Here is a 24,135-nt window from a genome sequence, read left to right on the forward strand (position 1 = left end):
TGCTCTAGGGGAATGAGTAGGAACAGGGGCGGACTGACAACTGATGGGGCCCCGGACAATAGGGGATCTTGGGGCCCCTGTGTCCTTGCCCAAACTCAAAAAAGCCTATGAAAAAGGTACCAGGGGCATCTCATGGGGCCCCTTTCTGACCTTGGGCTCTCGAGGCAGTGCGCAAGTTTCCAAATGGTCAGTCCACCCCTGAGTAGAAATATGTTACTCATTCGACAAAAAGAGTGAAATCCAAATAGACAAACAAATAGACAGACAAACCATGACGAAGTCCTGTATTGCAAAAACACCCCACATAAACATAGGTGTAAACAGTGACTCACAATATAAATCCTGAATCAATTACATTGTCCACCGAATTAGATTCATCTTCACTGACAATGACCTATCACTGAGGATGATGCTCCACTGCCAACCCATCAGGAATTCTGAGAGATGTCATTGACCACATTTGGTAGAGAAGGTGATGCTGGTGTACATCGCTGTAGCTGCTGACCTTAAGGCCCCATTCACACTGGGCCATGTTTGATTACATGTGGGAACCCCAGTGGGAGTGCCTGCTTATTAGCTGTGGGAGGGAGCCCCATTTAATGTGTGGCTGACAGATCCCACAGCCAATTGTAGCTACTTATGTTTAAGCACTCAAGCAGTGATTACCTGTGAACAACTGGTCCTGGATGCTGACTGTCTGCATCCAGTGCTGATTATTTGCAGGTAATCCCTCCAGGAGTGACTACAGATAAATAGCCATGCTGAGCTGATGGAGCTGTCAGCCTTCCATTGCTTTCAATGGGGATCCCACAGGTAATCTCTGGGAATTTCCATTGGGGTTCCCTCATGCAGAACATGTTCTTACCTGCGATTGCATTTGTGCGATTAGCCGGAGTTATAATTCTTACAATTTTTACCAATAGCTAGATCATCGCGCATGATCCCATTAAAAAGTATGAATATGGTTTAATACTGCATCCTCTGTGACTACTTGCAAGCCTTTAGTCATTAATCAATGACCAAAACTATATTTGTTTGCCCCTTGCAAGCAGGGGTGGAATGACAACTCATGGGGCCCCGGGCAATAGGGGATCATGGGGCCCCTGTGTCCTTGGCCAAACTCAAAAAAGCCTATGAAAAAGGTACCAGGGGCATCTCATGGGACCCCCTACTGACCCCGGGCCCTCGGGCAGTGCTCAATTTCCAAATGGTCAGTCCGCCCCTGCTTGGAAATTGTGGGCCTAGGGCTATATTGAGTGCCCTATCCTCTGCTGGTTCAAGTTTCTAGACAGTTGATTTATCCCTGACTATAAAATTGAAAATCCAGTTGAAAGAAATTATGTGTGGTCGCACAAGGACATTATTTAAAAAAAAAAAAAGCTAAAAATAATTAGTCTTCATGTCATGCAGTCACCGTACTTGTAAGTCTGCAGTTTACTTTGCATTATTTATGGTCTTGTGCCAAAGACGTTGCAGCAATTACAGCATGAAATGAGCATTGAAATTACCACAGCAAGCTCCCTTTTTGAAAGAAAAGAGGTGAATTGGATTACAAACAAATTGTTTTTTATAATTTTGAGTTGATAATGACTATTTGAAGCGGTAATCAGGCCAAAAACATTTTAGCACTACTGAGCTTAACAATAAAAGCTGCATGTAACCAGTAATCACAAGACATTCTTCACCGCTAACCCATACCTTAATCAGGTATCATCAGGAAAAAAACGCTTTTACAGACTGGTGTTGCGAGCCAGGGGATTATGCGATGACAAAAATTAGATGTCCTAATTTAGAACTGCAATGGTTTGCGCACAAGAATTCAGGCTGATTTAAATAATAAAATCTACTGTGGAATCTAAGCCAATTATATGTTTTCTTGTCTTGACACAATGGCTCGTTTCTTCATCTGTCTAAACTCATTTTCTCTTGAGTGAGACTACTTTCCTTATTGAAATTGGGAACTGCTGGCTCTTAATTGCTTTTAACTGCAAACGGAAATGTGAACATTGCAGGACACCTCTGCACCTCTAGTAAAAAAAAGGACACGTTGTACGGTACAATATTAACACATAAGAAATTTAAAGGACAATTTCAGGATGGTAAATATTCAGGGGAAACATACCTAGAGAAACCATAAAAAATAGATGAATATTTATTTAACCTGAGCATGAGGCTTGGAGGTTCAGAGAGTGGCTACTACTCTAAACAGAGGGAAAGAAGTTACTTAGGCAAAAGTAAATTCTCAGTCCGTCCACCATATTTTCTTGCTAGCATCCTATTACAGCAGAAGCAGAGGTGCACCACACATTCCAGAGTCACATTCGTGACACTGTGTTCTCTAATTATTGTGAAAAATAAGGTCTCAGACCCCTTTCACTAGTGCCTGTCTCGTTATGTAGAACTAAAGCAGGCCATAGACAGGGAGAAAATCAGCCGTTTTTTTTTTTTTAAAAACGAATAATCGGTCGTTCAATCAGGTGACATTACCACTATTGGTAAAAAAAAAAGGTCGGCTGATTTTCGTCCCGTCTATGGCCGGCAAATTTATAGAATATATGCAGAAGAAGAAGAAGAAATAGAATATGAAGAGGAACAAAAATAGAAAACGAATAAAAAGAAGATATAGAATATGCAGAAGAAGAGGAATAGAATATGAATAAAAAGAAGAAATAGAATATGCAGAAGAAGAAGAAATAGAATATGCAGAAGAGGAAGAAATAGAAAACGAATAAAAAGAAGAAATAGAATATGCAGAAGAAGAAGAAATAGAATATGAATAAAAAGAAGAAATAGAATATGCAGAAGAGGAAGAAATAGAATATGAAGAAGAAGAAATAGAATACAAATAAAAAGAAGAAATAGAATATGCAGAAGGAGAAGAAATAGAATATAAATAAATAGAAGAAATAGAATATGCAGAAGAAAAATAGAATATGAATAAAAAGAAGAAATAGAATATGCAGAAGAAGAAGAAATAGATTATGAAGAAGAAGAAATAGAATACGAATAAAAAGAAGAAATAGAATATGCAGAAGAAGAGGAAATAGAATATGAAGAAGAAGAAGAAGAAGAAATAGAATACGAATAAAAAGAAGAAATAGAATATGCAGAAGGAGAAGAAATAGAATATGAATAAATAGAAGAAATAGAATATGCAGAAGAGGAAGAAGAAGAAGAAGAAGAAGAAGAAAAAGTTGCAACATTGTATCTATTTGTATCCATTTCAGATACAGATGTTTCTATTTGGATACAAATAGATACACTGTTGCTATACTTTTAAAGGTCAAATATAATATCGGATTGATTTTCTATTTTTCTTCTTCTTCTTCTTCTTCTTCTTCTTTATATTCTATTTCTTCTTTTTATTCATATTCTATTTCCTCTTTGTCTTGATATTCTATTTCTTTTGTTCTTGATATTATATTTCTTTTCTTCTTGATATTCTATTTCTTCTTTTCTTGATATTCTATTTCTTTTCTTCTTTTCTTCTTCTTATTCATATTCTTACTTCTTGATATTCTATTTCTTCTTTTCTTCATATTCTATTTTTTTTTAAATCAGCAAAAAGGTCGGACGATTTGTCCATAATTGCCGTGAAAATCGGCCGCACGACAAAATCGGCCGACGATTTTCCAGCAGGGGCGATTTTTTAAGAGTCTCAAAATCACAAAAAACAGCCGACAAATTTCCCCACTAACGATACGAATATCGGCCAATTTATTTATCAGTCGAAAATTCGGCCACTTTATTGCCAGTCTATGGTCTGCATAACACTCCCATCCCTCTCCAGTCCCCATAGTGAGGAAACCAACAATACCCACCAAAGAAAGTCACCATAACTAGTTGATTTATCTCCCACGTTCTCTTCACTGTACTGATTTTTCCCAGACATTGATCATCCCTGCATCCTTGGTCTTTCTTTTGCCATTGTTCATCCCTTCCCCTTGCAATAGCCCACTTGAACTAAGACAGGGTAAGGAATAGTTCATATAACTTTTGCAGGGTTTTCACAGATTCTGTGTCCATGCTCCACTTCTTAATTGCTATATGGAAAACAATATTAGGCACCACATTGGTGTCACCACCCTTACCATCTACAATTACAAAAATGCCCAGACATATTACTTGTGCTGAGAAACCAAGAATCTTGCATCCCCCCAGTTCTGGAAATATATTAGAGTGGGTTAAATAGAACCAAAACGCACTCTAGTAGACCAATGTGATGCACAGTAGATCCTTCCTACAAAAAAGAGCATATGTCTTCTTTACATCATGAATATCACAAATAATGGATGTAGTCCACATTTTAGGATAGTGGCAAACCCTTTTAACCACTTGCCACCCAGCCACTGTACATATACAGCGGCAGGGCGGCACTCACAGGCAAAACCACGTTTTAAAACGTGTGTTTTGTAAACAAATAGGGGGCGCGCGAGGGGCGCCGCCGCCCTATTTGTCCCGCGGTTCACCGCCGCAGATGTCAGTCGCCGGGTCACAGCCACTCCTTAGCGGCTATGTCCTGGCGATCGGCGGCAAACAGTGACAGAGAGCACAGCTGCAGTAGCTGTGCTGTCTGTCACTTCCCTGTCAGCTCGAGGATGAGCCTTGTCCTGCCCAGTACACACCCCCACCCCCTAGTAAAACACTCCCCTCACTCCTATAACCCTTCCCTGCAAAATAACGTTAACCCCTTCCTCCCCATTGCCATTAGTACAGTGTCAGTTTTTTTTTTTTTGCACTGATCACTGTATTAGTGTTTTTGGGGATGTCAGTGACCTCAAGTCAGTACCCCCCAATGTCAAAATGTCCGCCGCAGTCCCGCCATAAGTCGCTGGTCACTGCCATAAGTCCCTGATCGCCGCCATAATTCGCTGATCGCCGCCATTATTAGTATAAAAAAAAAACCTAAAAATCACAGTATCTTTCCCGCCATTTGTAAACGCTATAACTTTCACGTAAACCAATTAATTTACACGTATTGGGTTTTTTTTTTTAGCAAAGACATGTCGCAGAATGCATTTTGGCAGAAATTTATGACTAAATTTGATTTTTGCATTTTTTTTTTTACTGGACATGTTTTATAGCAAAAAGTCCAAAATATTGTTTTTTTCCCTCAAAATTGTCAGCCTTTTTTTTATAGCGCAAAAAATAAAAACCGCACAGGCGATCAAATACCACCAAAAGAAAGCTCAATTTGTGGGAAAAAAAAGGACGTAAATTTCATTTATGTACCATATTGCATGACCGCGCAATTGTCCGTTAAACTAGCGCAGCGCTGTATAGCAGAAAAATGGCGTAAATTTCAGTATCTATACCATAGTTTGTAGACGCTATAACTGTCACACAAAGCAATCAATATACACTTATTGGGATTTTTTTTACCAAAAACATGGAGCAGAATACATTTTGGCCTAAATTTATAACCAACTTTGAGTTTACTATATATTTTTTATAGCTGAAAATAAAAAATATTGTTTTTCTTCAAACTTTTTGGCCTTTTTTTGTTTATAGCGTGAAAAAAAAAAAGCGCACAGGTGATCAAATACCACCAAAAGAAAGCTCTATTTGTGTGAAAAAAGGATGTAAATTTCGTTTGGGTGCAGCATTGCATGACCGCGCAATTATCAGTTGAATTAATGCAGCGCCGAGTAGCAAAAAGAGGCCTGGTCATTAAGGGGGGTAAATCCTCTGGAGGTCAAGTGGTTAAGTCACATTTAGGGTACCTAGGGTAACTGTGCATGTCCTACCACATAGAATCAATTGTTTCAATGTATTGCAAGCCACATGCCATTAAGTACTATGGAGTTTGACATAACCATGTCTACAAATCAAGTTGTATCTGTGCTCTAGACGTTCTGGATATACAACTGGCCCAGAGGTATTAGGACATTATATGCATGACCCCACTCACTAGTTGAAAACAAGGAATATACCTTTATGTTTTGAGATTTGTGACGGAGCGAGAAGTGTAGATACTTTTTGGAAATACTAGTCCACTGACTCTCATGCTGATCCAATGGTTTTAGCACTTTTATAGTCACTAACCTGGATCAAGCATGAAGAATAGAATACTTGCATCATGCTTGTGTTGAGTAAATATGTAAGGAAGTCTAGACTGGATTTTAGACTGCAAAGCAGCTAGTATTTTCAGAATTGGGTCAGTAATAGCAGCCTCAATAGTTTTCCCAGTACTGAATTCCTTTAAAGGGTTAATTTCAGCTAAAAAGGCTCTAATGGTCTGTTTGTTGGCATTGGAGTTCCCCTCATTTTCATAGCTAGTAAAAGTGACAGGAAGTGCAAACAGGTTTTGACAGAAGTTCTGTTTTACTATGTTGGTGCCATGTCTCTGAGGGCTTGGATTCATGTTAGAAAAAAAATACAAAAAATCTTTGTGGATGTGGCCATGTTTAAAAGTACTTTGCAGTATCCAGGCACAGAGCATTTCACAGAACTCTCACACTCTGCTCTACTTTTGGAAAGATAAATAAGAGGTACCAAATTGTTGACTACTCATCAGTGGTAACATATAACTTCCCTGATTAGTCCCCAGAACTGCATATCAAAACTATTAAAGTAGACCTGAACTTCAAAGGTGAAGATTTGCTGTCTATTAGGGAACATCTAGAAATACAAAGCATTCTTTGAAAAATGTACCTACTGTCTTGAATTCCTACTGAATAAAAGCATTGCACTTCTATGCCTATCCACTTCTGTGCCTTGAGCATAATAGCTGTATATCAGTAGTGTGGAGGGGCGGACTGACCATTTGGAAACTCGGGCACTGCCCAAGGGCCTGGGGTCAGTAGGGGGTCCCATGAGATGCCCCTGGTACCTTTTTCATAGGCTTTTTTGAGTTTGTGCAAGGACACAGGGGTCCCATGATCCCCTATTGCCCAGGGGCCCTATGAGTTGTCAGTCCACCCCTGGTAGTGTGAGATTTAAAGCAGGCCATACATGGATCACTTTTCTTTCCTGCAACAACAGGTGGTTTCCTGCAACCTGTGTTGATGGAAGATTCCCTCCTGTGGAGCCATTGGTTTCTCCCAGAGGGGCTTGCAGGGGGAGCCATCCCCTATGTGGGAACACAGTGATTGCTGCTTGGCTCTATAATAGCTGCTAGCAATAATCACATGTGAAATCCGACAGGCTGGTCGTGCACAAGGTGATCAATCGATCAACTTGGGTACAGTCAGTCTGCCCATACATGGTTTGAATCTTGGCCGGTCCTTGCTGAAACGGCTGAGATTCAATTAGACTATGGCCAGGTTAAGGCACATCTGGCTGTGACTGCTGGTCTCACCAGATTTGGGGTGATATTTGGTGATTTCATTACTGTAATGCTCACTTTGCTCCTTGACAAGGAGGAAGCTGTACCTGAGGCCCTACAGTGCAAGGATTTTTCTGCTTCTGTTTCGTTCATTCTATGGATCAGTGTATCCTCCATCTCCCCTGCTGCTTCTTGATCATTGCCCCACCAGCCATTAGATTACCAGTCATCAAGGGGCAACTCTGATATGAGTAAGCAAGGTCCTGCCTATCCCAAGATGGACACCTCCACTCAGAGACATAGTGCAAAGCAAGGCATGGTATGTTATCAGTGGGAAAAATATCCACTATATGAGAGAACAAAAATTTCAGGCAGCTAGTCCATTGGCATCTCCTTGTTTGGAACAGTTTCCACAGTAGATAGTCTCAGTAAGGGGACTTGTCTCTCTAAACTCAAGTGTAATCCTTCTAGCAAAAAAATTAGATTGCTAAACTATTTTTGCTTTTTTATAGCCAGGCAGCTCTGGGCTTCAAAGCAGTCACATGATCTGCTGTATTTATGAAATTATAGAAGAATGAAATTCAACATAACAACCAGGCAACCAGAATTATTAGCAAGATACCAGCATCGGAAGTTCCCATATGTGTCCTAGGAAATGCTTACTACAATGTATGTTATATATGCTTACTACATATGTATGTTGCTTACTACATATGTGTGTTGATCACAAATGAAAGGAGCATTCTTCCCACTGACCATCATGCTATCGTACTGTTAGCTATAGTAATTATTAGCAGGACTTCCCTGAGACTAGAAAGTTATTTCAAGGGTTCCTCCATGTTAAAAAAAGTTACGAAAGCTGCTTTATGTAGTCAATGTTCTGGTATTTGGTATTTCCATTATACACACCAAGGCTTACTGAGAGTTATTTAGCATAATTTGAAGGATTATGATGCCAAAATGATATTTTAGGAGGATATGTGTTCTTGTTTGCTTTGGACTACCATAGAGTATATATGTATATTCCATATTACTCTTTGTGGTCACTGCATTGCCTTGAAGAAGGGACTGTGTGAGGCACCAAAATCTTGGCAGAATAACTGATGTGATTTTTTTTCACAATTAAGTGGTGAAAATAATACTTTTGAAATGCTGGTGACTCTACATTTTCTGTTGTATAAACAATATTTTTTTTCTGAATTGTCCCATCTGTTTCTGCTATAACTGCTACCGCTGGAAGAAAATAATAACAAAAAAGTTACACCGAAGTTACTTGTTGGAAATCGTACAGAGATGAATGAGCCCCAAGGGAATTTAAAGTGCCAATCAATTCACTATACAGCAATAAAACTTTGTATAATCTTTTTTTTCCCAGAATCCTTTTCTTCTATTGGTAACAATGGCTGTGCTTTTCCTTGGAACAATGACTCTGCTGCTTTCCCTTCCTCCCAGGTGTCCTTAGGATCCTTTTTTTAAATATGTTGTGACAGGTAAGGCAAAAATTCAATAGTGCCTTGCAAAACTTCAGGAAAAAATAGATACTGCAAGGATGGGTAAAAGTAGATGGATGTACACATTTGTCCCTGACCTTCAGAGATAGCAGTCTGCTAGTTAGGTACTATAAATTTACTTTCTGCACAGGGAACAGCATAAATGTGCACTTTCTGGATGTAAAAGGCATTTATGCCCCTACCACTGAACAGAGAGAAATAAATCGATCAAATTAATTTCTGGCTGTCACCTCTGAGATTTATTTCCCATACGCCACATCAGACAGTACAACTGCTGCTAACGCAGGAAGCCGAGACGTGTGCTTGTTGCGGATTACCTGCTTTAAAGGGAAACTCTAAATTTAAAGGTGGATTCTGGGATGTGCCAAGTTGTTTCCAAACAATACAAAAGTATAACCACTTACCTGCCGGGCACTTTTACCCCCTTCCTGCCCAGGCCAATTTTCAGCTTTCAGTGCTGTCACACTTTGAATGGCAGTTACACGATCATGCAACACTGTACTCAAACAAAATTTGTATAATTTTTTGAGATAAATAGACATTTCTTTTGGTGGTATTTAATCACCACTAGGGTTTTTTAATTTTTTCCTAACAAACTAAAAAAACTTAACTTTTTGAAAAAAAAAGTTTTTTCTTAGTTTCTGTTATAAATTTTGTAAATAAGTAATGTTTCTCCTTCACTGATGTGCGCTAATGAGGCTGCAGTGATGGAAACTGATAGGCGGTGCTGGTGAGGAGGCACTAGTAGGTGGCACTTATGGGCATTGACTAGCATCATTTGTGGGCATTGACAGGCATCACTGATGGGCACTGAAAAGCAGCACTCATATATGGCACTGATAGCCATCACTGATGGGCACTGATAGGCAGCACTGATTGGAACTGTTAGGCGGCACTGATAGATGGCACTGGTAGTTGGCACTGAAAGGCAGCTCTGATGGGCACTGGTATGTGGCATTGATGGGCACTGACAGGTGGCACTGATGGGGCTACACTGATCATCGGGGCACTGATCACCGCCGCCCTACCTGTCCCGCCGATCACAGCCGCGGATGTCAGTCGCCGGGTCACAGACGATCATTACCGGCTATGTCCCGGTGATCGGCAGCAATCGCTGACAGAGAGCACAGCTGCAGTAGCTGTGCTTTCTGTCAGTTCCCTGACAGCTCCAGGACACGCTGATCAGGACAGAAGAGTTTCTCTCTTCCGATCAGTGGTGTTCCCTGCAGTACACATCCCCGCCCCCTAGTAAAACACTCCCCTGACACAGTTAACCATTTCCCTGAAAAATAAACTTAACCCCTTCCTCCCCAGTGCCATTAGTACAGTGTCACTGTATTGGTGTCACTGGGGATGTCAGTGACCCCAAGTCAGTACCCCCCAATGTCCGAATGTCTGCCGCAGTCCCGCCATAAGTCGCTGATCGCCACCATAAGTCACTGATCGCCGCCATAAGTCGCTGATCGCCGCCATTATTAGTATAAAAAAAAACAAAAAATCCCAGTATCTTTCCCGCCATTTGTAAACGCTATAACTTTCACGTAAACCAATTAATTTACACGTATTTACATGTCGAATGTCGCATTCTGCGACATTGGACATGTCGCAGAATGCATGTTGGCAGAAATTTATGACTAAATTTGATTTTTAAATTTTTTTTTACTGGACATGTTTTATAGCAAAAAGTCCAAAAAATTGTTTTTTTTCCTCAAAATTGTCAGCCTTTTTTTTTATAGCGCAAAAAATAAAAACTGCACAGGTGATCAAATACAACCAAAAGAAAGCTCAATTTGTGGGAAAAAAGCCAAACAGTCTTTTGAAGAACTGTTGGACAGCCAATAAAAGTGTCCATGTCACCCAGGCAGCAATATGGGCACCCAAAGAAGGTCCCTCCCACTTTACAGTAATAAAAATAGAAGATTCAGGACTTGGAACATAATGTGACTCTGAATTTAAATAAGTAAAAAGGGTCTTCAAGTGTTTATTCATTTTTGGAGTTCAGTGATTAATAAATGTGAGATTGGTGGTAATGGGCAGTTGGGGGATGGTAAATTCCCAGAGGTCAGATTAAAGTGGTTGTGAACCCTTACATATACCCATTGAAATAATTGGCCTCAAGTGATACACAGAGATGAAACAAATCCTCCTACATAAGTTGTACCTGTTTATTTGTAGCAGTCTTTCCCCTACATCCAGTCAAAGTGCAGAATTTACACCGGACCTCTCAGCTTTGAAAAACAGGGGGCAGGGAGCTGAAGTTACATCGGTGAGGAGAGCTCTGAGTGCTGATTGATGGGAAGAGAACCCCCCCCTCACATAGCACTCAGAAACAGAGCTGAGGCTGTCAATCACAGTCTGTGCCCTCCCCCGTCATCATTTTTCTCTTGGTGTCAGGGAAACTTGTCAGAAGTGACTCATGCTGATAGAAGAGGAAGGATACAGCAGACAGAAATGGCACTTAGTGCTCTAGATTGAGACAAGTACACACTATAGAGGGATATGCTTTGGTCATATTTCATGTCTGAGGTTTACAACCACTTTAAAAAAAAGTTCTGTTAAAATCTATTTTTTCCAAAGTGGACCTGTCCTTCTTAGCATATTCTATTCCTCAATCTGTTTGAATAAAGATGATTACGAAAAAAAAATCTTCATCCTTAGAAAATGCCTTAAAATACCTTTCTCTGTGAAAATGCTGCTTCCTGCTCTTGTATTCGAGTATTCTGTACTAGCAGAGCTGAGTAACAGCCACGCCCCTCCACAAAAGTTTCAGGACATGGATTTGTGTTACAGTGGAAGGGAGAGGGTGTCAGCCCTAGAAATTGTTCTCATGTGCGGCAGACCTTGCTGCACCTTTCATGCTGCAACTGTGTGTCTTACAGGACCATTGCAGCTTGGCCCTATTAACTTATAATGGGTATCACTTGGTGGTGGTACTTAGTAAGGAGGTCTAACTCAGCTACCTATTGAATTACATCACCCAGTACAGGTACTAAAGTAGAAAGAACCAGAACTCCCAAGCATGATCTTTGCAAAGGTTTATTGTCACATAAGTCATGTAGCCAATGTTTCCACCCTTGTAGGGTCTCTTCTTCAGTGACCACTGACCTGTGTGACAATAAACCTTTGCAAATCTGATGTTTGGAGTTCTGGTGACTATCTTCTTCAATACTGTGTACACCTCAAAAACCCAATCATGTGCAGAGAGATTTGCAAAAGAACTTCTACACATGATTGAATGTTTGTAGAGGAAATAAACCTTGCACTATAGTAAACCACATAAAGGATAAAATGGAATCTTAGAAGTCACCATGAAAAGCCAAATGCTACAGCAATCTCCAGCTTTATATTTTAAATCTAAAGTTGTTTAAAGGGGAGTTGCACAAATCCATACCTGTTCCTTATAAATAGAAGAATCCCTTTAGAGTGTGACTAAACTCGGGACCCTGCATTCACCATATCTGGTCTCCCTGGACCCTGCATTCACCATATCAGGTTTCCCCGGACCCTGCATTCACCATATCAGGTTTCCCCGGACCCTGCATTCACCATATCTGGTCTCCCTGGACCCTGCATTCACCATATCTGGTCTCCCTGGACCCTGCATTCACCATATCTGGTCTCCCTGGACCCTGCATTCACTATATCTGGTCTCCCCGGACCCTGCATTCACCATATCTGGTCTCCCTGGACCCTGAATTCACCATATCTGGTCTCCCTGGACTCTGCATTCACTATATCTGGTCTCCCCGGACCCTGCATTCACTATATCTGGTCTCCCCGGACCCTGCATTCACCATATCTGGTCTCCCCGAACCTAGCATTCACCATATCAGGTTTCCCTGGACCCTGCATTCACTGTATCCGGTCTCCCCGGACCCTGCATTCACCATATCTGGTCTCCCCGGACCCTGCATTCACTATATCTGGTCTCCCCGGACCCTGCATTCACTATATCTGGTCTCCCTGGACCCTGCATTCAACATATCTGGTCTCCCTGGACCCTGCATATTACCATATCTGGTCTCCCTGGACCCTGCATTCACCATATCTGGTCTCCCTGGACCCTGTATTTACCATATCTGGTCTCCCCGGACCCTGCATTCACTATATATGGTCGCCCCGAACCCTGCATTCACTATATCTGGTCTCCCCGGATCCTGCATTCACTATAGCTGGTCTCCCCGGACCCTGCATTCACTATATCTGGTCTCCCTGGACCCTGCATTCATCATATCTGGTCTCCCTGGACCCTGCATTCACCATATCTGGTCTCCCTGGACCCTGTATTTACCATATCTGGTCTCCCCAGACCCTGCATTCACTAGATCTGGTCTCCCCAGACCCTGCATTCACTATATCTGGTCTCCCAGGACCCTACATTCACTATATCTGGTCTCCCACAGTACACACAACATGGAAATGCAATTATTTTAGTAAATATAAACTGCTAAATACCTTTTCTCATCAGCAGTTAGAGCAGTCTTGTGACTTCTAACAGTGTCCAGCTGAGCACTGGTTAAAGCTTATAGGAGGAGTTTTCATTATGCTAGGAGGATGCAGAACCCTTGACCTCTGTCTGTGCTGATCGACCCTGTGCTGATCAAATGTGCTCTCCCAAGAAAAAAAACTAACAATACACACCAAACCGAGCACGTGCAGCGTCACTCCACACAATATGTCTTATCAAGAGATAAGAGGGGAACAGTGGAAGATGGGGGGATCAGAGAAGACAGGATCAAACAGCCTTTTTATACAATGCAGAGGATTAACCCCTTAGAGTCCACAGTGAGTATAACAAGCATGCTTTACTTCATATACAGACTGTTGTGGGTTTAGTAACACTTTAATGCCCTTTTCTTAATAATTTATGTTATATATTCCATTTATTCTATTACTTTGCTCATATCTACAGATCCTCGTACCTTTTTATTTCAGAATCCCATGCCAGCTCTTCTCTTTTAGAACCTGTCAGGTTGGTGGGTTGCCAGGTGTGCGTTGTGCACATGCTCAGTCACAGTTAAAGGCAAGTGACAGTATATCATTTTCAACTCCCGTATTCTGATTTGCTGCTCCAGCCTACGTATAGTGTAGTCATTTTGTAAATAGCACACTTGTGCTCATTATGAATAAATATAGCATTCTGGAAGCTTTGAGGAACATTTCTTAGCTTTTTTCTAGCTGGCTCCCTACAGTGGAAAGCTTTATGGAGCAGTAAAATGGAAAGTATAGATTACAGAGTTGATTTGCAAAGTGCTGTGTAAGTCTTTAAAGGGATTACCTAATAAACGGTATTCTATGTGCGCAAATGTTCATTCTCTAAATTGCAGAAAAGTTCAAAATCCCAGTACTTGCTATTTCTATCTGTTCTTGTATATGAACATGGTGGAGTAGAAGCATTACAGCTAAACCAAAAGCCTGCATTATAAAATTGATAGGAGGGTTGGATTATTTGGCAGAAAAGACATGCAAAGTGGTTACTTTACTAAAACTGGAACACTCAGAATTAGTGATGGGCCAAACACCCCCCTGTTGGGGTCACAGTCGAAAATTTTAACCTAATGAATGTTCGACCTCGAACTTCAAACTTAATGCAAGTCAATGGGACTTGAACTTGTACATTCAAAAGTGCCCATTTTGAAGGCTAATATGCATGTTATTGACCATAAAAGGGGTACGGAGACTATGGTACTGCACTGTGGGACATGAATCAGTGAAACTTTTTTTTTTAAATACCGTTTTTAAAGGGGCAGTCATAGTCATTTTTCATTGCTTCATTGCCCCTTAACCTCCCTGGCGGTATTCCCGAGTGTAGCTCCATATCTGGTCTCCCTGGACCAGCTACACTCGGGCTTACCATGCGGCGTTGCTCAGGGATTCCCTGTAGCCCTTACCTTGTCCTTCGCTCCCGCGATGTCCCCCCTGCAGTGTCCCCGGCCATCTCCTCTGGCCGATGCCGGCATCCGGCTTCCGTGTTCCGGTCCCTGTGACATCAGGACGTACGGGGGCCGGAACCGGCGGCAAATTTAAAAATTTTAAAAACTGTCATTTTTATATAAACGAATATTACATAGTAAAACATTCCTGTATCAAAGCATTTCACATACATTTTGTCCCGAGTGTTTTGTCCTGTGCCCTGCCTGCATTTTGTCTGTTCTTTCTGCCTGGAAACTGAGAAACATCCATGGAGTCCAAAAAGTGTCCCTTTAGGTCAAAATCGGTTTTAGACCGGCTAGAGAACAGCAATAGTAAATCAGAACCACTTGCAGAATTGAGTGATAATGATTTGTGGGGGAAATTCATCATCAGACACTGAAAACGATTTTGTGACTTTGCTCAGTGATGTGCGAACTTGGCGCTATATTTCAAATTTCAGTGTTTTTGGTTTGATTATATTATTGAATTAAATTTATTATTATTATATTATTATTTTTTATGATTATTTATTAAATTATAATTTATGATTTCGTGTTTCCAATTTTATCATACCCGGGATGTTTACTAGACTCTTGTTCGGACAGATTTCAGTGAGTTATTCCTAAGAATTACAGGCCTACAATAAAAAAACTACATATTTCCATGCAAAAAAATGTACCGCTTTCAGCACAGAAATATGGACATAATCAGACCGCTAGGGAGGTTAAACTACCTGCAAAGTTGTACATCTGTACAATGTATAGAGCCTGCTGTAGCAGGACTGACATTTTTTAACAAATGACTAAAAAAAAAAAAACACAGTGTGCCCCCCCCGCCTCAATCCATAACAGACCCTTTAGAAGGGACAGTAAAAATAAAAGTGCAAAAAAATGAGGGAAAAAAACGCATGTGGTTCCCCCTAAAAGCCATACCAGGGTTAATAAAGCGTGACGTCCCCTCTAAATTCCTACCCTTGATCCGAGCACAAGCCTGGCAGGCCAGAAAAGGGGGGGGGGCATGAATTAGTGCCCCCCCTCCCTGCGGCTTACCAAGCCACGTGTTCCCATATTGATGGGGACAAGGGCCTCTTCCCAGGGGCTGACAACTCATGGGGTCCCCGGGCAATAGGGGATCATGGGGCCCCTGTGTCCTTGCCCAAACTCAAAAGAGCCTATGAAAAAGGTACCAGGGGCATCTCATGAGGCCCCCTACTGACCCTGGGCCCTCGGGCAGTGCCCGAGTTTCCAAATGGTCAGTCCGCCCCTGCCTCTTCCCCACAACCCTGGCCCAGTGGTGGTGAGGGTCTGTGGGCAGGAGAGCTCATTAGCATCAGGGTATCCCTTTAACCACAAGTCCGGACACTTTCATCCCCTTCCTGTCCAGGCCAATTTTCAGCTTTCATTGCTATCACACTTTGAATGACAACTGCGCGGTCATGCAACACTGTACCCATATGAATTGTTTAGCATTTCTTTGAGACAGATCAAACTTTATTTTGGTGGTATTTATTCACCACTGGGATTTTTTTTTTTTTGCTATATAAATGAAAAATCCAAACATTTTGAAAAAAAAGTGTTTTTCTTATAACATTTTGCAAATAAATAATCTTTCTTCATAAATCTTGGACAAAAAGTATTCAGCTATCTTTTTGCAAAAAAAAATAAACAAATTAGTTTATAACCAAAAGTAATAATTTTTCTAATTATTTTTTTTAATTTGTTTTTTATTTTTTAAAAATCATTATTTATATATATATATATATGTTTTAACATACCGTCACCCTAGCAGTACGGTGTCACAAGGGAGCGCGCACAGGCAATGAATGTGAAGGCCATTTATAAACGGCAACCCGCTTTGGCTCTGCTCATTTACATAAATGGCTGAACGGGAAGTGGTTAAATAAGGGGGTACCCTGGTGCTGCACCCCCTTTGTGAATGATTAAAGGGGTACTTGTACTCCTACCCATTCAGTAAAGGGTTATATTGAGTAAAAGTAAGCACACCAGAATTTTGAAAAAAACTTTTATTAACCGAAAAACAAAACAGTTTTTGATAAGTCGTTAATTAAAAAAAAAAGCCAAAAAAATGCTTCCATCGTTGTAAATCGATGTTCGAGTCGAACCACATTTGACTCAAACATAAAGGTCATTACTACTCAGAATCTGGTGCAGTTGTGCATGGTAGCCAATCAGGTTTCAAGCTAATCAAGCTTTGCCAAAAAAATCTGTAAACTGATGGGTTTCTATACAGAGCTGCTCCAGATTTTGCACTTTCCAGTTTAGTAAATTAACCCCAAAGTCTCTTTTGCCAAAACACAAAAAAAAATACCCCCAGCACTTAGCACCTTTTTTATTTTCTATGTACTAGGCTGCCCTGCAAAAGATGATGTCATCAGTCAAGAGGAACCATTTCTTCAGTATCCTCTCCTCTAGTTTGTAATGGGCGCCATTCAAAGATTACTTTGCATTTTTGCAATGAATACAAAGAATTATCTGATTGGACAAGCTGGAGAGACTAGGTGGTGACATCATGCTCTTTACTTCATCCATCAGAGAATGCCATGCATCCACTGAGAAAATGAAAAGCATTCTCTAAATGGTGCTCGTGCCCATTGGCCGACCTCTTGTGTTCACAATGCAGCAGAGTAGCCACCTGGCACGATACCTGGAAGCTAGTAGAGAGCACTGTAGTAGCTGTGAACTTTTGAGGTGCTCATAGGATACACAAGAAATAATTAAAAGTTGGGGATCCTCTGCAGATCAATATCAAATAATCATATATAGAAATTACTATCAAATACACATAATTGGTTGGGGGTAACTTGGTATTGTAATAGTCATGAGGATCCACTGAGTGGCAATTTGCAAACCTGTTATCAAGAGAGTAATTGGTGCCACATCTGAGTAGTAGCTTATTCCAAACATGATACCACTATACGTTTCATAGGATCTTGAGCCTGGTTCCTCAGAAGAGCAATGGGAGACATATAGTATCTTGAGTATGCCTGTTAGCAGTAAAAGAGACAATGAATGTCAATGTATAAAGACATTTGTATATGCAAATATTGTCCAAACCATAAAATGAAAATCAAGCAATAAGGAAATTTAATAAACAAGTGGCAACGGGGTACCACCTAGTCATTCTCAAACTGAACACCACCACTGACGGTGCCTATACCACCAGTGATGCCTATACCACCAGCGGTGCCTATAACACCAACACAACAGCAGTGTCTACTACAGTGTTTTCCAGCTTCCAGAAGGATCCCACAGGTATGGTATATGCATAGTTACATTGGTCCAAGCTGCACCAATGTAACTATTAAGTAAATAGCAGTACCTGGAATTCTTCTTTAACCCCTTGGCGCTGGCGCCTCCTGGCCCTTTAAGGGTTTCAGAAGTCGGGAGACGGGGCGGAATTTAGAGTCATGACGTCACAGCGGTCACATGATCGGGAAAGGTCCCAATCGAAAGAGGAGATCTGGACCTTTTCGTGAGTACCGGACATGCGTGTCAGCACATACATCTTTTTTTAATAGAACGCAAATGTGCGGCCGCTCGGCATCTAGGCTTCGGTGCTTCGGCTGGCACCAAGAGGTTAAGAATAGTTGAAAATTGTAAAATATTGAAAATTACTTTCAAAACTTTGTTGATCCATTAAAGCTAATATGAGATTTAGTGATTGGGTTTAATTATACTTTAGGTCATTGCCTTTTTGTAGATAGCTGAACTATTCCAAAGTCATCTCTCTGTGAGGAACTGTATCTACTTTAATGATAAAGTACATTTTCGGTAGCTTTGGCTCAGATGATAAAATGGCAGTTGCTAGTGAACTGGAGACAGGCGTTTTGTAATGTAGGACATTAGGTAATGGAGCTTAAGTGTGGCCTTTTTTCACACACTGGATAGAGTAATGTCCTCATTCTATCTACTCAATCATTATTTCTAGGTAACAAGATTTTATATATTTTTACACCTTCCACCAGGAAACCAGCTAATATACTCAATAAATCAGAAGGCCTCAATGTCAAGATGTAGCAACTTCAGCCGTTTATTTCACATTTCCAATGGAGGAATCGTATGTAAATGCCAAAGCAAAAAAGTGTAATTACTCTCTGTAAGAAGAGGTAGAAGCATAAATCAAATCAACAAAAAAACCAAGGCTTTATAACATTGTACAACCTTATAGCACATTACATGGCCCCAGTGTAGTGGATTATACATATATATTATGACCCTGGAGATGTAAGTTAGCTTTGCATTGTTGAAGAGATGAGATTAACGCTATGTTAAGAGATGAAAATGTCATTTATTGTTTGCGAAATGGAGATATGATTGAAAATGAAAAATGGTTTCCCATTTCCCAGAAAAATATTCCAATATTGTTGTGCCCTATTTACAAAGGTCCTAACTTCAGACCTAAACTTCTCTGTTTTTATAGGCCAACTCCAGCATGGTACCAGATAGGTACCTGAAGCTTCTCTTATACCCCCTACTTCCCTTCCTCTCAATATTTCATTTTCCTTCATTTAACTGTTAGGTTGTGCCAAAATGTTGGTCATGTGACTGCTGCAACTCCTTCAGCCCCTGCCTGTGGGTGTAGAAAACTGGCACACAAGTTATCACAAAGGGGAGAGACAAGTGCCAGCTAAGTGTAGCATTAAAACCACTTTAATTCTCATAACTGTATTGTACTCACAAGGAAAGTAAAATTAAAGCATGCAGTAATGTGTGGATATACTCTCATTAACCGTTAACATGGTCTTAGTCCACCAGAACAATAAAGGGCATCGATCCAGCTTTTCAGGAGTGTCGGTGGTGAACAGGAAGTGCTGGGAGCCTCTGCTACTCCTGACAAGCTGGATCACAGCCCTCCTTCGTTCTAGTGGACCAGAACCATGATATGGGTTGATGAGAGTATATCCACACATTAATACATGCTTGATTTTCACTACTTCTTGAGAGCGCAATACTTGTATGAAATTTAAAGTGGTTTTAATGCTTCACTAAGCTGGCACTTGTCTCTCCCCCTTTGCTTTTCTTTTGGAGTTGCTTCTTGCTTTTGGGACTGAACTGCCGCAGAAGTGAGCTCTCTTTTACATGGACTATGGTGTCTGTTTATGACACACAGAATAGCTGAGATTCAGAGGATCACAGCTATTCTCTGGTCATTCACAGTTTATAACACCCAGGAGAATATGTTCAGCCCTTCTCTGGAGATCTGTGTTCTCCCTCCAGATTCTCCAGCCCAGAGCTGGAGAATCGGAGGGACCAAAAACTAAGCAGAGATAATTTACCTCTGCTTAGTAAACTGATCTTTTACTGTAATCTCGCGAGATTATAGTAAAATCAGCCGTTTTCCAGAGTTTGTAGACCGTTCTCCAGCGTTTGGAGATCGTTCTCCCTTCGTTCGGAGAACTGATTCATAAACTGCATTCACAGGAGAACTGTGTTCTCCGAGAATGCAGGAGAACTGAGCAGCGATCTATTACCGCTGGTTCATAAACGGACACCTATATTGGACTCATTTCCTAAAGAATTTTTTCATGAGTGGACTTTAAACCCCATTTGCATTCCCTGGTTGCGCCCAATCTTTTATCATTTCACACAAGTTATCATGACTGCAGATCATATAGACCAGAAGACTTCAAGAGCTCAACCATGACTGCCTGTGCTAAACAGGAGGGGTTGGATGATGGTGTATTTCATCATGCAGCTGTGGAAACAGCAACAGAGATCCACACAGTGGGGTAGAAGGGGTTATTTGGGCAGTGTAGGCTGCAGAGCTCATGTATTGCAAAAATTATTTAACCAGGAAATCTGGAGTTGGCCCACAGTAGCATAGTAAAACACAGGTCTGCATGTTACCACATCGTGTGCACCGTCATGCTAGTTAACAACACACCACAGCTTATCATAGCACAGATAGTGTGCATTGAATTTAATTAATAGTGCATGTCCAATTTTTGGTACGTTAAGGTACATTGTAAGCCCATTCAAAATGAACCACAATGGAAAATGGGAAGGGGTCTCTAGGGGTCCATAGTTTGTGATACTGATAAGGAAATCAAGAGAGACTGATACAAAAGCAGGAAATAGGTGGATATCTTGCAACTGTGAATTGATTTCCCATAACTTTGGAGAGATTTCCCTTCACTTCCTGTTGTGTCTTCTAGACAGGAAGTAAGAAAATCCTCTATTGGTGCACAGACAATTAGAGAAAAAAAAATCACATTGGTTTTGACATTCTTTAATCTACTCAAATCTTAGAAAAAGGTTTTGGCTAGCTGTACACTTTAGAGCATATTTAGAGCTAAAACCTTCTTTCTATGGGAAAGATTAAAACCTCCAGTGAAATTGGGAGATTTCCCTTTCCTTCCTGTCCTGTAGACACAACAGGAAGTTAGAAAATCACACTTACAGTTGTCACTGGAACAAACGACCCCATAGGAAGATTCACAATCTCTCCAGACCAGCCTTTCTCAACCAGGGTTCCATGGGACCCTAGAGTTCCTCCAATGTTTGTTAAGGGTTCCTTGTGCAATGGACAGTTCCTGCTTCTCAGGTAAGTAACTTCTGATAACAATGCTCTTTTTAGCTATCCATAAAGGGGATTATTCTCAATGACCACAAATGTAAGGAGCTTTCTTCCCAGTCATCATCATGCTAATGAACTATAAGCTGTAGATAGAGTAATTATTAGTAGGGCTTCCCTGAACCTGAAAAGTTATTTAAAGGGTTCCTCCATGTTAGAAAGACCACTATAGACATTAGAGGGGACAAATTTCCCCAGCAGGGATACGGATAGAAATAAAACCTGCCAGGGGTTCTTACCCTTCACTGCTCTATCCAAAAGTAAAAAAAAAACCTATAAAGTTTTAGAAGTACTTTCAAATTTTGCAGAGACTGTCAGAGCAAAGCACAAGATTGGCCTATCTCTATTAATATTAATAACATGGTAACTAATGAAAACACAGAGGAATTTGGGTGATGATTTCATGTTTTCATTGTATGCAAATCTTAATATTTTACCACAGGACTTTGTACCGAGAGCAGTTCAATGAATTTCTATTCGGCAGTTTTCCCCCACAGTCTGAATATTGAGTTTCATTTATAATTACTTGTGATTTTAATTACTTCTGATGTATCATTTCATCACTTTCCTTATTATTATCACCAGCCCAGTAGCAAAAGACCCAGTACAGTAAAAGCCTGACCTGCTATAAATAGTCTCCATTTAATTGTTTCCTAGGAAAATTATTAAATGCAATGCAGTCCTGAGTATTATGGTAATTAAATGAGTCTTGCATGGTACAAGCTTGAAATCACACTGGCCTAAAAATCAGAAAGTTCAGAAGCTAATTTCATGAAAGCACCCAAAAGATGGAAAGACTGGGGAAGAGGAGGATAAATCAAGGAACAAGGGAATGCAGATGTGGAGCAAATACAAAGACCTGCTCTGAAATTGTAGTCTGATCCTCAAAGTATATTAGAACCCTAACTAGATGACATTTATTTTTCATAAACAATTATTTGCCAATAAAATTCTGTTGTAACTGTGTTTTGGAGGGGTTTCATGTGAGATGACCCTGTTTTTGCAGTCATTGTAAACCCAGCAACTGGGCAACAGGTACGCTTGAGCCTTCACTAAGTGTGAGCTTTATTTTATAGTTTCCTGCCAGTCTTAAACCTTTAGTGCCTCCACCTAGGAGGGTCTTCGCTTGTAGGTTGGACTCCCTCCCAGGAATACCTTGTCCCAAGGGTGTATCATTTAAATACTCTATACAAGAAATGTAGGTGCAGACTCGAGTGCAATTTAAATGCTTTACTTGAACTTGAACATGATAGGTAGGAAGGAAGGTAGGAAATCACATAGAGCTTCTACATTTCCTTGGCTAGAAGTTGCTCATTGAGGTCACAGCATCCAGAAACATTACAGAGGGTTCGATTTACTAAAGGCAAATGGATTGTACGCTTTGCAAGCACAGTTGCTCCAGAACTTAGTAAATTAACTTCCATCATCCAATCATGTGCAAGCAAAAATACTGGTTTTGTTATTTTCCTTGCATGCGATTGGGTATTCTTTGCAAAGTGAAGCTTCACCCCACTTACTAAAGTGGTTGTAAAGGCCTTCATTCTATGCATGAAGGTTAAAAAAACCTTCTGTGTGTGGCATCCCCGCATCTGCCCCTAACCCAAGCCCCAACTTGATCCAGCGATGTGCACGAGAGCAGTGGCTCTCCCAGGTCTCTCTGTCCTCATTGGCTGAGACACAGCAGCAAAAGCCATTGGCTCCCACTGCTGTAAATCACAGCCAGTGAGGAGGGAGTGGAGGGGCCGATCCTATGGACATACAGAGGCAGTTAGGGAGTAAGCACGCATGAGTGCCACCATAGAAAGCGTCTTGTTATGAGGACCCTCCCAAGGGGGAGGAGGACCAAAGAAAAGGAGGACTGGGGCTGCTCTGTGCAAAACCACTACATAGATCAGGTAAGTATGACATGTTTATTATTATAAAACAAAATGAGCCCTTAATACCCCTTAAACTCCGGAGCAACTGCACTTGCAAAGTTCACAGTCTATTTACCTTTAATGAGTTAACCCCAGAATGTATAATTCGAGTATAATTCTGTTCCAGTGAAAAACTCACTAGCAGCAAATATCTTCTTTAAGCCAACATAGAATGCTTTCAGGAGAGCTGTTATGCCTTCTAGGCCTTAAATCCAGGCCTGGGGCCTAAAATCAGGCACACAGCCTACTACAGAAATCATTCTCCAGAAGGTAAAGGGCCTTCTTCTCATTAGGAGGGAAGAGTGTCAAAAGGCGTCCTCTCCTTGTATGGGTAGAGCTACAAATATACTTTTTCCACAAAGTTTTGTCTGGCTTCGGATTTCAAAGTGCTATTAAACCCAGTACACAAAATGTGTAATCTGTAAATTGTGCAGTGGAATAACGTCCTTACAGGATGTCTTCAACTTACAAGCCAACCTCAATGCACTGTTTAATTGGGCAACTATGTGGCAAATGAAGTTTAATGTTGATAAATGTAAGGTTTTGCACTTGGGGGCTAAGAATATGCATGCATCATACATACTAGGGGGGGTACAACTGGGGGAATCAATGGAGGAGAAGGATCTGGGAGTTCTGGTAGATCACAAGCTTAATAATGGCATGCAATGCCAAGCTGCAGTTTCTAAAGCGAGCAAAATCCTCTCTTGTATTAAAAGAAGTATAGACTCCAGAGAGAGATATATCATTCTACCCCGGTACAAATCATTAGGAAGACCTCATCTGGAATATGCAGTTCAATTTTGGGCACCAATTCACAAAAAGAACATTGGGGAACTGGAGAAAGTACAGAGAAGGGCAACCAAACTGATAAGAGGCATGAAGGAGCTCAGCTATGAGGAAAGAGTAGAGGAACTGAACGCATTCTCTCTTGAGA

At 40.9% G+C, this 24,135-nt stretch overlaps 1 protein-coding gene and 1 pseudogene across 2 annotated transcripts in view; one reads left to right on the plus strand and one right to left on the minus strand.

The window, feature by feature from the left end:
• Nucleotides 1–6,364, minus strand: part of LOC149445823 (ribosome production factor 2 homolog pseudogene) — a 174,133-nt pseudogene extending 167,769 nt beyond the window's left edge.
• Nucleotides 1–24,135, plus strand: part of LOC149445821 (catenin alpha-2) — an 845,912-nt gene that overhangs the window by 423,387 nt on the left and 398,390 nt on the right. The gene's annotated exons all lie outside the window — the stretch shown is intronic.

The sequence above is a fragment of the Staurois parvus genome, unplaced genomic scaffold, assembly GCF_062004578.1.
Source record: "Staurois parvus isolate SC_StPar_1 unplaced genomic scaffold, SC_StPar_1.0 ptg000708l, whole genome shotgun sequence".
Lineage (NCBI taxonomy): Eukaryota > Metazoa > Chordata > Amphibia > Anura > Ranidae > Staurois > Staurois parvus.